This window comes from Ornithorhynchus anatinus, chromosome 17 (assembly GCF_004115215.2).
Source record: "Ornithorhynchus anatinus isolate Pmale09 chromosome 17, mOrnAna1.pri.v4, whole genome shotgun sequence".
In the NCBI taxonomy this organism is placed as follows: Eukaryota; Metazoa; Chordata; class Mammalia; order Monotremata; family Ornithorhynchidae; genus Ornithorhynchus; species Ornithorhynchus anatinus.
The window spans coordinates 8,208,524-8,220,834 of record NC_041744.1 but is presented as its reverse complement, the minus strand read 5'-3'; the positions used below and the strand labels follow the sequence as shown (position 1 = coordinate 8,220,834).

Sequence of the window (12,311 nt, the reverse complement as noted above, 5' to 3'; positions counted from 1 at the left end):
CTTGCATTTATCTGCAAGGCTACCTTGGAGAGTGTCGGAACCTCCAGAATGCACTGGGGCATTCCCGTAGGGCTCTATTTGGGTGAGTGGTACTTCCAAAGCCTGCAGATAATTAACACAGCTGATAATGGAAACAGTGATGATAATTAGTCATAAAGTGGCCAAGCCCTTTTTATATCCCTTTACGTGTCCTTGTTGTTGTATCTCCTTGATCAGCACATTCCAGCCAGTCCCTGCGGATGTTCTGCCCTTTGACCTCATGTGCTGCCTCAGGGTGATTTCATTTTCGCTGCTCGAACCCGCACGCTTCTAATAGGGAACGTAGGGATCCTCTGGGGAGGAGGGACCTGAGACACAGAAAAAATGGTGGTCCTACACTTCTGGGCATTGACAAAAGACGGAAGATTCTGAATTCGACATCTCCCACCGAAATGTGAAGGATTGGCAGTTCTGTTAATGGAAAAAGGCCAAAACGTCCAGGGGGAAGAGCAATCTCCCAGTTTTGCTGCATATTACACATTGAGATCGCCCTGCCCACATGTCATACCCTGTTTTGATATACATATCTGTGTCTCTAAGAGTTTCCATTCCCACCCATCCCTCCTCCCCTTCCTGCCCAAACTTCGGTCTAATCTTCTTTCCATGACTAGTCCAGAGCCACAATCTAAGGAATCAGAATTGTGATTTGTTATTTGTACAGGTTCCCTCCTGTCTGCCAGTCAACAATCTGCCCAGGGCCCTAATTAAGGGAAGAGCCCAGCTCTGTACTAAGCTCTCTGGAGATTTATCTAAGAAGCTCAGGACGTCACACTGGCCCTTGAGAAGCTTACAAACCAATGACACCACAAAGACACATACATGAAGTAAAGAAACAAGGTGAGATAGGGCATCGTTGGCAGGCATAAGGAAAAATGATTCACAAGCACAGGAACGCCTGGAACAGACACGATCAGGCCTCTGGGATACATATGTGGAAAATAGAGGCTTTCCGGTGTGATTTCTATGACCGGGATCAGGTAGGGCTAACCTGGGAAAGCTTCCTGGAGTAGGATTGGCTCCGGTAGTTTTGGATGAGATGCATGTACAGATCTGTTGAAGGAAAACTTTTTGGTTCAGGTTTTTCTGAGTCATCAATCATTACCCCATCCTCTTCCTTCTCCTCTTCTTCCTTCTAAAAATCTTTGAGCTGTCCTGGCTTGTCCGGCAGAAGCCGGTGCCCATCACCGAGCTGACAGAGCTACCTGCCAGTTGGCCCTTCATCCCTGCTTACTTCCTCCACTCCTCCCACCCTGAACACAGCCACGGGCACAGTTACATTCCCTTGGGTTGAGGCTTCCTCCCTTTCGACACTTAGCCAGGTCATGCCTCTTCTCCAGGAGACTTTCGGGCTATTAGTCCATCAATCGGTGGTATTTATTGAGAGCTTATTGTGAGCGGCGGAGCACTGTTCCGGGCACTTGGGAGAGAGCTACACAGCTGGTAGACAAAATCTCTGCTCACGTGTAGCTTAGAATCAAAAAGAACAGCTAAAAGAGCAGCATGCTGAGAAATTCAAACATTAAACTTCTCCTACTGTGTGAAGAGGGCCACATGGTTTAGCTGGTGGATGTACAATTTGTCTCTGACCAGACTCCGCCAGTCTGGCGGGCATGTGCCTGGCTCCAACCAGTCTCCCCCAGCTCGGTGGTGGTGGTGGGCCCCAGTCTGGCTCTGACTAGAGTCCCCCCAGCCTTGCGGGCACCAGCCTGGCTCTGATCAGGCTGTGGGGCATTTGCAGCTCACGCACAGGAGCTCCACAATTTAGTGGCCAAATTGACTCCTGCCAGGCTGCTCCTCCTCCTCCTCCCAAGGGGTGTCACCCTGGCCGGCAGAAGGCTGGGAAAACAAGTCAAAGCAGTGATGCCCAGAACCAAGCACGTGGGCTTTCCTTTTTTTAAAATTAAAAAAAAAAAGCCCTGAGCTGGTCAAAGTCTGGTTCTCGGAATGGTGCTAAGACTCCTCGATAGTGTTGGTTTGGTCCAGCATTGCCCCCTGCCTCTGAGTTCTCGCTAGAGAAGGGGTTTGTTCTCCCTTTGCATTGACATCAGTGGACACCCACTGGGTGCATCTCATTGACAGGGGACCTGGATTCTCCTCCACCACCCCTGGCTCCTCTGGTTCAGTCCAGGGAGCCCTCAAGTCATCCGTCTCCCTATCCCCTTTCTGATTAAGGTGGAAACCAAGCCCCCCCCCCCCCAGGTAACAGGGCACCTAAATCAGTATGGGCTTCCGACCTAGTCATCCTACAAGTCATGCCAGGCGCTCAGGGGGTCGGGGGCGCCCGTGGGTCCAGCCAGCCTTGCAATGACCTACACCGGCCTTGCAATGACCAACTCATCCAGTCATCTGGGACAAATCTTTTTTTTTTTTTTTGCTTAATGCATGCATAGTATTTGGATTTTATGTTTTACTTGGGTCCTTCCTGAAAGGAGGATGGGCTAGTAAGAAATGTATGGGCTGGTAACTTATTCCCAAAATTTTCATCCCTCTCCAAACCTGCTGCCTCCACTTCTTCTACTCAACCCCATGCAATCTGGTTTCCACCCTCTCCACTCCATGGAAACAGCAATCTTAAAGGTCACGAATGACCTTCTTGCCAAAGCCAACGGTCTCTATTTCATCTTAATCCTCTTTGACCTTTCTGCTGCCTTCTACACTGTGGACCAATCCCTGCTCCTGGAAACACTTTCTAACCTTGGCTTCACCGATACTGTCCTCTCCTGGTTTGCTCTCCTATCTCTCCAGCTGCTCCTCTCTCTCATTTGCAGGCTCCTCCTTTGCCCGCTCTGACTGTGGGGGTGCCTCAAGGTTCAGTTCTGGGTCCCCCTTCTATTCTCCATCTATATCAACTCATTTGCTCCCACTGCTTTAATTAGCATCTCTACAAGGATAATTCTCAAGTCTACGTCTCCAGCCCTGACCTCCCTCCTTCTCTGCGGTCTCCTGTTTTCCTCCTGCCTTCAGTGCATCTCTACTTGGATGTCCCACTCGCACCTCAATCACTCTTATTTATTTAGTGCTTATTGTGAACAAGGCATTATTCTAAGCCCTTGGGAGAGTATAATATAATAGTTCTCTGCCCATAATGAGTTTACAGTCTAGAAGGGGACTCCTCAAAACAGAATTCTCATCTAAAACCTGCCCTCCCCAACTTTCCCATCACTGTAAACAGCTCCACCATCCTCCTTGTCTCACAAGCCCATAACCTTGGCATTATCTATGGCTAATCTCTCATTCAATTTACCCTTTCAATCTGTCACCAAATCCTGTTAGTTCTACCTTTATATCATCTCTAGAATCCACCTTTTCCTCTTCATCCAAAATGTTACCACCCTGATCCAGGCACTTGCCATTTCCCACCTTAACTCAATGACCTCCCTGCCTCCTGTCTCTCCTCTCTCCAGTCCATACTTCATTCTGTTGTCTGTATCATTTTTCTGAAAAAATGTTCAGTTCATTTCTATGCCTCAAAAACATCCGGTGCTTTCCCATTCATCTCCTCATTAAACAGAACTCCTATCAGTTTTAAGGCACTTAATCAGCTCTCTCCCTCCTACCTAACCTCACTGACCTCCTATTACAACCCACCCACACCTCCACCAACCTACTCTCTGAACATTGATCTCATCTAACCTGCTACCCACCCCTGACCCATGTCCTCTTTTGGATCTAGAATTCCCTTCCCCATCATCTCTGCCAGACCACCACTCTCTCCACCTTCAAAACCCTCCTGAAATCACATCTCCAAGAGACCTTCCCAGGCTAAGCTCTTCATTTCCCCATCCTCCTTCCCATCTGCATCGACTTTGAACTTCATTACATACCATTGGATAGTCACCCTATCCTCACCGTACTAATGTAAATATTCTTATACACTATTTCCCCAATTCCTAATCTATTTTAATATTTGTCTCCCCTTCTAGACTCTAGACTGTGAGCAGGGCTTGTATCTACCAACTCAGTTATATTTTCCCAAGCTCATAGGTCACTGCTCTGCACACAGTAAGTGCTCAGTAAATACCATTGATTGAGTTGCTGTTGTTTTTTTTTTAAAAGGGGACTAAATACAATTGACCTGGCCTGCGGGTACCATAAGGGGCAGGTGATCATCCAAACCCTCTCAACTAGGCAGGTCCAGAGCAAGAGATGAAAGATCAGTGCTGTTTGCACTAGAGGTGAAGGGAGACGTATCCAAGCAACACAAGTGATAAGCACAGAATCCCTTAGCACAGGAAGTTGCACTGGGAACTTGTCAACAGATTCAGGAATGGTTTAGATCAATTCATGCCCCAGTGGTTCATACTGGGTTAGGGATGTAGAGAAGCAGCGTGGTCGGGTGGAAAAAACTCCTGTCTGGGAGTCAAAGGCCCTGTGTTCAAATCCCAGATCCATCACCTGTCTGTGTGACCTTGGGCAAGTCACTTAATTTCTTTGTGCCTCAGTTACTTCATCTATATAATGGAGCCCCATATGAATCAGGTACTATGTCCAACCTGATTAAATTGTATCTACACCCACGCTTAGTACAGTGCCTAGACCATAGAAAGCACTTAACAAGCACCATAATTACAATAATTATTATTATGTTTAGTAAATGGCCAAGGTGTTAGATGAAAAAGGACATCAAGAAAGGTGACCCACACTACTCCTCCCAGCACTGGCCACTGACTGCTGTCAGACTCAGAATTCTGGAGTGGATGGAACATGTGCTAACACCAGTATGGCATTTTTAATAAAAAAATAAATATATTCTTAATGCCCACATCCCATTCTATCTGCACCTGCTAATCTCCTTTTCCTCAGCCCCAGCAGGAGGCTTACAAAGTTAGTGGGGGAAAACAAACAGTCCCCAGACCACTTTTACACACCAAAGGTTAGCATCCAGATTGTAGAAGCTAACTGGCAGAGTGGGAAATTTTGGATTTAAGAGGAGAATGTGGTCACAGCATGAGGATAAGCTTGCATGTGCCAGAGGTAACATACATTCGGAAGAGACTTGGAGCAAAATCCCTTCAGCTGCTCAGAGATCTCTAAAACACCCATTCCTGATGGGGATGAACAAACTCAACCCAGACAGGACTGTCCAGCTTTGAGGCTGTTTCAGTGTTTGCCTTGTATGGCAGGAGAAGAAGAGGTGAATCCAGGAACCGCCATTCGGTAAAGCTCATCCTCACAGGATTAACCCCCAGAACACACACTCCCTCACAGAGCCAGACTGCGCCCATTTCCCTACTCAAACATCACTGGAGAAAGTCAAAGGGTACAGGGCTTGGCTGTGTCCTGCTGACCCTTCATCCAAACTTGGATATGAACTTACACTTTTCAGCCACTCAAGATCAGTAGTGCTCAGTGTAGAATGCTCAGCTTCATAATGTTGCCTGACTTCTGCCTGGATGGGCTGATAAACCCTGGACCCTTTTGTGCAAGGCTACTGAAGAGAACCTTCCTTATTCCTCAGAAAGCCACTGGGTGCCATGCTACCTTTATGTCGGATGCCCTATTCTGAAAGTCACCTGGCCAACTAGACAGCAAGTCCCCAGATCCCCCGGGGCACCGTTATTCGTTACCCCCAGTTTCCAATGGAATCTCTGTTGCAATATCCTCTCCCAAAGAGCATCAAGCCGACCAGTGAGTTTCTCGACTCCTGAAATTCCCTGTCGGTTTTAAAAATCAACTCTCCCTTTGGTGCTGAGGGAAAAGTCATTCCAAAAAGCTACTTGCAAAGGCTCCATTGATACCACAGCCCTCGGGACTTTATGGTCCGACTTTAAGGCCCAAGGTGATCCCTCGGCACAAGAGAGATGCTGAGAGAAGCAGCGTGGCTCAGTGGAAAGAGCACGGGCTTTGGAGTCAGAGGTCATGAGTTCGAATCCCAGCTCTGCCATTTGTCAGCTGTGTGACTGTGGGCAAGTCACTTCACTTCTCTGTGCCTCAGTTACCTCGTCTGTAAAATGGGGATTAAGATTGTGAGCCCCACGTGGGACAGCCCGATTCCCCTGTGTCTACCCCAGCGCTTAGAACAGTGCTCTGCACATAGTAAGCGCTTAATAAATACCAACATTAACATTGAGAGGAAAGGCTCGAAGCTTCTGACATCAGGGACCCTGCACTTAATCATCTAGAGAAACACAGAGTCAAAATTCTACATTTCCACTTCTCCCTGCCCAAACCTCCAAACAATTCAGATGCCTTCCCTGCACTGTCCCGAACCCCTTTACTTTTTCAGATTTGACACCATTCTCAATGTTAGACAGGCTCTTATGTGATGATGCCAATAAAATACAGATGAACCTCAATTCAGTCACAAGCCAAACCTATCCAGTTTTTGATCCGGAGGCACAAACTCTTAGGCTTCTCTGACCAATGTTACTCCACGGAAACATTCATATAAAACTGCAACTCTTCATTCAATCCGTCTCCCCATTCACTGATCGACTCTAACCAAAACACCCGTTTTCATCTCACAAACGAGGCTTCCACAAAAATCAACCGAATGATGTTTTTTAACTTTGGAGAGTTTGCTGAACCCAATATAAAATCAGGGGAGACGGATTGGCAGACCCGCTCGAGAGAAGGTGAGTTTTGAATTAGAAACGCGGGCGACTCCCCCGTTACAAACCAGTCGAGGAATACTGGGACCAGTTCAGCCATTTACAGCAAATGTGAATCCTTTCTGCAGAAATGCCCGCAACAGGCAGCAGTAGGGCAACTGACACCCAGAAAAGAGTCAGTTAAGTTCAAGTTGCCAATTAAGACAGGGAGGAAACATAGCAAGCTTTCTCTGTAGCCCAGTGCCACCCTCTTCCAAGACCCCCTCTAGCCCACATCCCCACCTTGGCACAACTCAAATCCCCTCACCCCAATTTCCAGCCCGTCCTTGACAGAGCGAGGAACTTAAGTTACAGCAGAATAAGCCGAAAGCGACAGAGGAGGGAGAAGCCCAGGACCACACGGCTCTCCATTGGAGAGTGAGGAGAGGGTCTTGGAGAGAAAGGACAGCCGTGGTCGAGCCCCTCACCAGTTCACGGGCAAAAAACAGAATTCCAAGAGCTGGGACTAAAACCCAAACGAGAAAGTACCTGCCTTTCAGATGCGTCTGAGGGCCTTTTCCCAAGGAATTATCCAAGTCTCCGTAACCCTAACCCTAAATTCACTCCGGAGGCTCTGCCACTGAGCCTGAAGCCCGTCCAGCGTGCCGGGGAGGTTTTTGTACTCCAACCCTCTCACATGGTCTGATTTGCAGATAATCCGCTGCCAAAGAGCTCTTGAAGAATTTTTGCGTCACTTTTAGCCAAATAAACTTTAGGTTGGATGCCGGGTGCAGCCCGGGTTCCTCCTAGAGGATGGTGGCTGCATTTGCCCGGCTTGATTAGTTGGCTGGGCAAGGTTGGGAGGAGGAGGAGGAGGAATGGGAGGAGGAGGAGCAGGACAGCCAAGGGAGGGGAGTTCACTGGCTCCAGCAAGAGCTTCTGACCTGAATGCTAATCCCTCTCCTCCTGGAAGCCAGGCCGACAACCAGAGCAGGGGGCTCTGGACCAGGAAGGGTCCTTTGAGAGAAGGAAGGACCCCTCTGCCCCCACCCCAGCTCAGCTGCCAACCTCAATCATTCAATAGTATTTATTGAGCGCTTACTCTGTGCAGAGCACTGTACTAAGCACTTGGAATGTACAATTCGGCAACAACCTCGAGGTTCGCTCTCCTACTCCATGTGCCAAGCACTGTTCTGACCGCTGGGGTGGATACAAGGTCATCAGGTTGTCCTACATGGGGCTCACAGTCTTCATACTCATTTTATAGGGGAGGGAAGTGAGGGATGACCCCCAGGGGTCAGCTTGCCCGTGGCTCAGAATGGGCCACTAGTGGTAGCTCGGGGCTACCCTGATCCCGCTGAGCGAGAGGCCCGAAAGTCTAGGAAAGGCTTCGCCAGGCGCGCGGGGCCCGTGTTGTTCCAGCCTCACCTGGGCTTTCATTCGTGCATTCAATAGTATTTATTGCCCTACTGAGAGCTCACCTCCTCCAAGAGGTCTTCCCAGACTGAGCTTCCCCTTTTCCCTCTGCTCCCCCTTCACCTCCCCTCACCTAAGCCCCCTTTCCCCTCTGCTCCTCCCCTTCTCCCTTCCCCTCCGCACTCTGCTCATTTGTATATATTTTATGACCCTATTTATTTTGTTAATGAGGTGTCCAACCCCTCGATTCTATTTATCGTGATTAAGTTGTCCATCTGTCTCCCCCGATTTGACTGTGCGCCCGTCCTTGGACAGGGACGGTCTCTTTCTATTGCCGAATTGTCCATCCAAGCGCTTAGTCCAGTGCTCTGCACATAGTAAGCGCTCAATAAATACTGCTGAATGAATGAATGAGGGTTTACAATGTGCTGAGCACTGGACTAAGCTTCCTCAAGGGAGGCCCCCAAACCCAAGTCCAAACTCCCAGCGGGCTTGAGCAAAAGGACCAGGCCGCAGCCGGTGGGCCGGACCCCCGGGGCCGGAACGCCCCCTGCCGGTCGGGCACCTCCTCGCGCCTTCGCCTCCGCCCGCTCCATGCGCCGCCAGGGACGGGGCTCTGGTGCCACCGTGCGGCCGGCCAGGGGACGGCAGGCCCAAGGCTGTAACCCCGAGAGAGAATGACCGATTTCTCCGGATTTAATAATAATAATAATATTGGCATTTGTTAAGTGATTACTATGTGCAGAGCACTGTTCTAAGGGCTGGGGGGAATACAAGGTGAGCAGATTGTCCCACGTGGCCCTTACAGTCTTCAAACCCCATTTTACAGATGAGGTAACAGGCCTCCTAGAGATGAAGTGACTTCATGGTATTTAAGCACTTACTACGTGCAAAGCACTGTTTTAAGCATTGCGGGGAGCGGGGGGCGATACAAGGTGATCAGGTTGTCCCACTTGGGGCTCACAATCTTAATCCCAATTTTACAGATGAGGTAACGGAGGCACAAAGAAGTTAAGTGATTTGCTAAAGTCGCACAGCTGCCAAGCGGTGGAGCCGGCATTAGAACCCATGACCTCTTACTCTCAAGCCCGGGATCTTTCCATTGAACCACCCTGAAGACTGTGAGCCCCACGTGGGACAACCTGATTACCTTGTATCTACCCCAGCAGTTAGAAGGGTGTTTGGTACATAGCAAGCGCTTAACATACTATTATCAATCACCTTCTGGGGGTAATGCTAATAATAGCAATAGTAGTGATATTTGTTAAATGTTTACTATGTGTCAGGCACTGTACTTAGCCCTGGGAGAGAAGTAAAATAATCAGGTTGGACCCAGTCCTTGTCCCAGGTGGAACTCACAATCCCCATTTTACCAATGAGGAAACTGAGGCCCAGAGAAGTTAAGTGACTTGCCCAAAGTCACACAGCAGATGAGTGACTGAGCCAGGATTACCTGCTCCATTCTCCTGCTTCCCGGCGGGATGACTCCCCAGGGTATGGTCATCTCGATTTATTTTAGGATCCCCAAAATAGAGGGTCAATGGCCTTTGTCGAAACCCATTCAGGGTGGAAGGGGGATGGGGGCCTGGGCCCTTCCCAGCCCTTTCCCTAGAGGTACCTTGCAGTGGATCAGTCCTTCAGTCCTTGAATGAGTGCCCAAAGCTGCTGCTAGGGGAAGGAGGGAAGGAAGAAGGACTGATGGGAATTGGGAAGAAATAAGGCATATGAGCTACTGGAAAACAAAATGGCTGGTGGGGGCTGATCCCTGCAGCTGTTGCAACTTTCCCATTAGGTAATGCCTAGCTATCTTCCTGAGTGCTTTCCTTGCTCTTCTTTCCAACTCCTAGGTCCTAGTGCTTCCAGGGCTGTTGAACAACTCCGTCAAGCCAATTCTCTTCAAGACATCAGCATCGGATCTGCTTATGGAATCTGAGGCAACCTGTTGACCAATGGATCCCTGTTGCTCTTTCCTAGCTGTTTGATGCATCCATTTGGGCTCAGGAGAGAAAGTTCACTGGAGGTGGTTCTCCCCTTTGCTCAACTAACCAGTGTGAGTTTCCCAGATGGGGGAGAGAAAGCTGGGAGGTTGGGAGAGGAAGGTCTTTTCTGGGAATCTCCAAACAGGAGTTTGAGGGGGGTATAGGGAGAAGAGCCTGGAAGAGGGGACCTTGCCCTTTCCACTTGGCCATGCTGCTTCTCTGCTCTTAATCTGGACCCGTGGCTATGAAGGACTGGGAGATGGCAAAGCCACAGTTCTCTGAGCCTTTCCCTTCCTCTACATCTGTTTGAGATGGAAAAGTCAAGCTTAGTCCTCTCACTCCCCCTGGAAAACATTTCCAGGGAGAACCTCACCACCACCTCTCCCAACCACACACACACGCACAGCCAGGCCAAAGCCCAGCCAAGCGACTTGGAATACTCCAGCCCCATCTGTCTACTTCCTTTCTCCTCTCTGCTTTCCCAGAGAGTTTGAGGGGCCAGCCTTGAAATGAGGCTTCTCCAAGGCAAAAGCTTCCTCTCGGCCCCTCACTGTTAATCCCTTCACTCTGGATTTTCAGGACAGACCTGAGGTATGTTGGCCTCTCCTTGCAGGTTTACCCTTTTTCCCGGAATGAGGATTATATCAACATTTTGCATTTCCAAAAGGCTCCCTCAACTGTTACTCTCTAGACTGTAAGCTCCTGGTGGGCAGGGAATATGTTTACCAAGTCTGTTGAATTGTATTCTCCCAAGTGCTTAGTACAGTGCTCTGCACATAGTGCTCACTGATTGTTCTCACCTTGTCCCTGTGAAGTTAGTAAGGCCAGTTAGAGGGAGAATGAAAAGCCCACAGGTCCTCAGTCATACAGTGAGTCATTGCCAGGACTGGCACCAGAAACCAGAGCTCCTGAGGACATAGAGCAGGCTTTGCCCAGATTCACACTGCCTTAGATGCTTGCCTGAAAGTTTCCTTTCCTCACCCACTCAGACTGCTTCCTACCCAGGGGTCTCATCAGAGATATAACCCCCAACTTACTCCCGTGCTTTTATCCTGACCCCAGGGGCCCCTGTTTTACTATCCCTCAGATGCAAGATCTGCTTCCATGTAAGGGAGAAGGGGACAGGGTTCAGGACTTGAGCCCCAAAGACCAATCTCTAACCAGAATCTGGAAGCAAATTCCTCTCCCACCTCCCCACACCCATCCAGACCCATGAACAGAAACAGCATGAAGGGGTCAATGCAGGATTGAGGGGGAGTGGAGGGCTTTACCCACCTGTGACCCATCATCATGTCCATCGCCGAGGACAGGAAGAACTGGTGGTCACCTCTAACTTAAAGTGCCTGATCCTGCCCAGTCCCTGTTGAGCTGCTGCCCTTCTGGATGAATGAGAAAGGAGAGCAGCAAACCCTTCCTGTCTTTGAAGCCTGCGTAGATTGGCTTCTATGCACTGCCCTAGCTCACACCTGGCACCATTTAAAGATCAGGTCTTTGGCACTGTCTTTGCCTGATTTCACTCTGTGGCAGGCTGCACCTTCAGGGGCTCTGGGACTGTTGGAAAGACTGAAAAAAAGGCCGTGAGCCAACTGGGGAATGACTGATGAAATGAAGCCGGAGCCATGTGCCGTACCCCGTGGGGGAAGTTCGTTCAAGTTCTCCAAATTTAACCCCAAGAGCGGCCTTACTCACTCTCCCTGCTGTAGCAGATAGCTCGTCCCGTTGGAGAGCTACACCATTCCCTCTGCAATCTGGAGTCCCACCGGGAGTAGTATGGTGGGGTGGAGAGGTTTTAGAGAGCTGCCTTAAGGGGAAATTTTCCATTGTTCTGGACAAGAGACAGACCCAAGAGGAGAAGGGAGGCTCAGTCGCAAACCCAATCACGCTCATCCCTTAACTCTGCTTTCTATGGAGAAACTCACTGACCTTTTTTCTTCTCTCTCAGAGCACCTTCCATCAACCCACCTACCCAGAGCAACTTCATCCTCCACTCCTCTGCCCACATTTCCCAGCCAACCACTTTCAGTAGACCCTTGAGCGGATCTAAACTATTGAAGGATGCGTGTCCATCTTATCTCGAGACAATTAGTGTAGGTCGAGCTGTAGCTTTTACTGTTTAGACCCATACAATGCCTAGCATGCCCTGAACAAATAACTGTTCAAATTATTCACGTTGAAACCACCCATGGACTTGCTCTTCTTAAACCCAACCAATGCTTGGAGAAACAGCATGGCCTAGGGGATACAGCCCAGGCCTGGGAGTGAGAAAGACCTGGGTTTTAATCTCGGCTCCACCACTTGTGTGCTGTGCGACCTCAGGCAAGTCACTTCACTTCTCTGTGCCTCAGTT

At 49.4% G+C, this 12,311-nt stretch overlaps 1 protein-coding gene across 3 annotated transcripts in view; it reads right to left on the bottom strand.

Moving 5' to 3' along the window:
* SLC6A4 (solute carrier family 6 member 4) overlaps positions 1–12,311 on the bottom strand; it is a 46,362-nt gene that overhangs the window by 33,799 nt on the left and 252 nt on the right. Inside the window, exon 1 of one of the 3 annotated variants that reach the window (XM_029082885.2) lies at positions 9,604–9,652. The exons of 1 other annotated variant lie outside the window; for it this stretch is intronic. The gene's annotated coding sequence lies outside the window, so the exon portion shown is untranslated. Of the gene's footprint in view, positions 1–7,118; positions 7,336–9,603; positions 9,653–12,311 lie in introns of those variants that run through there. One more of the 3 variants, XM_029082882.2, reaches the window with a different exon arrangement.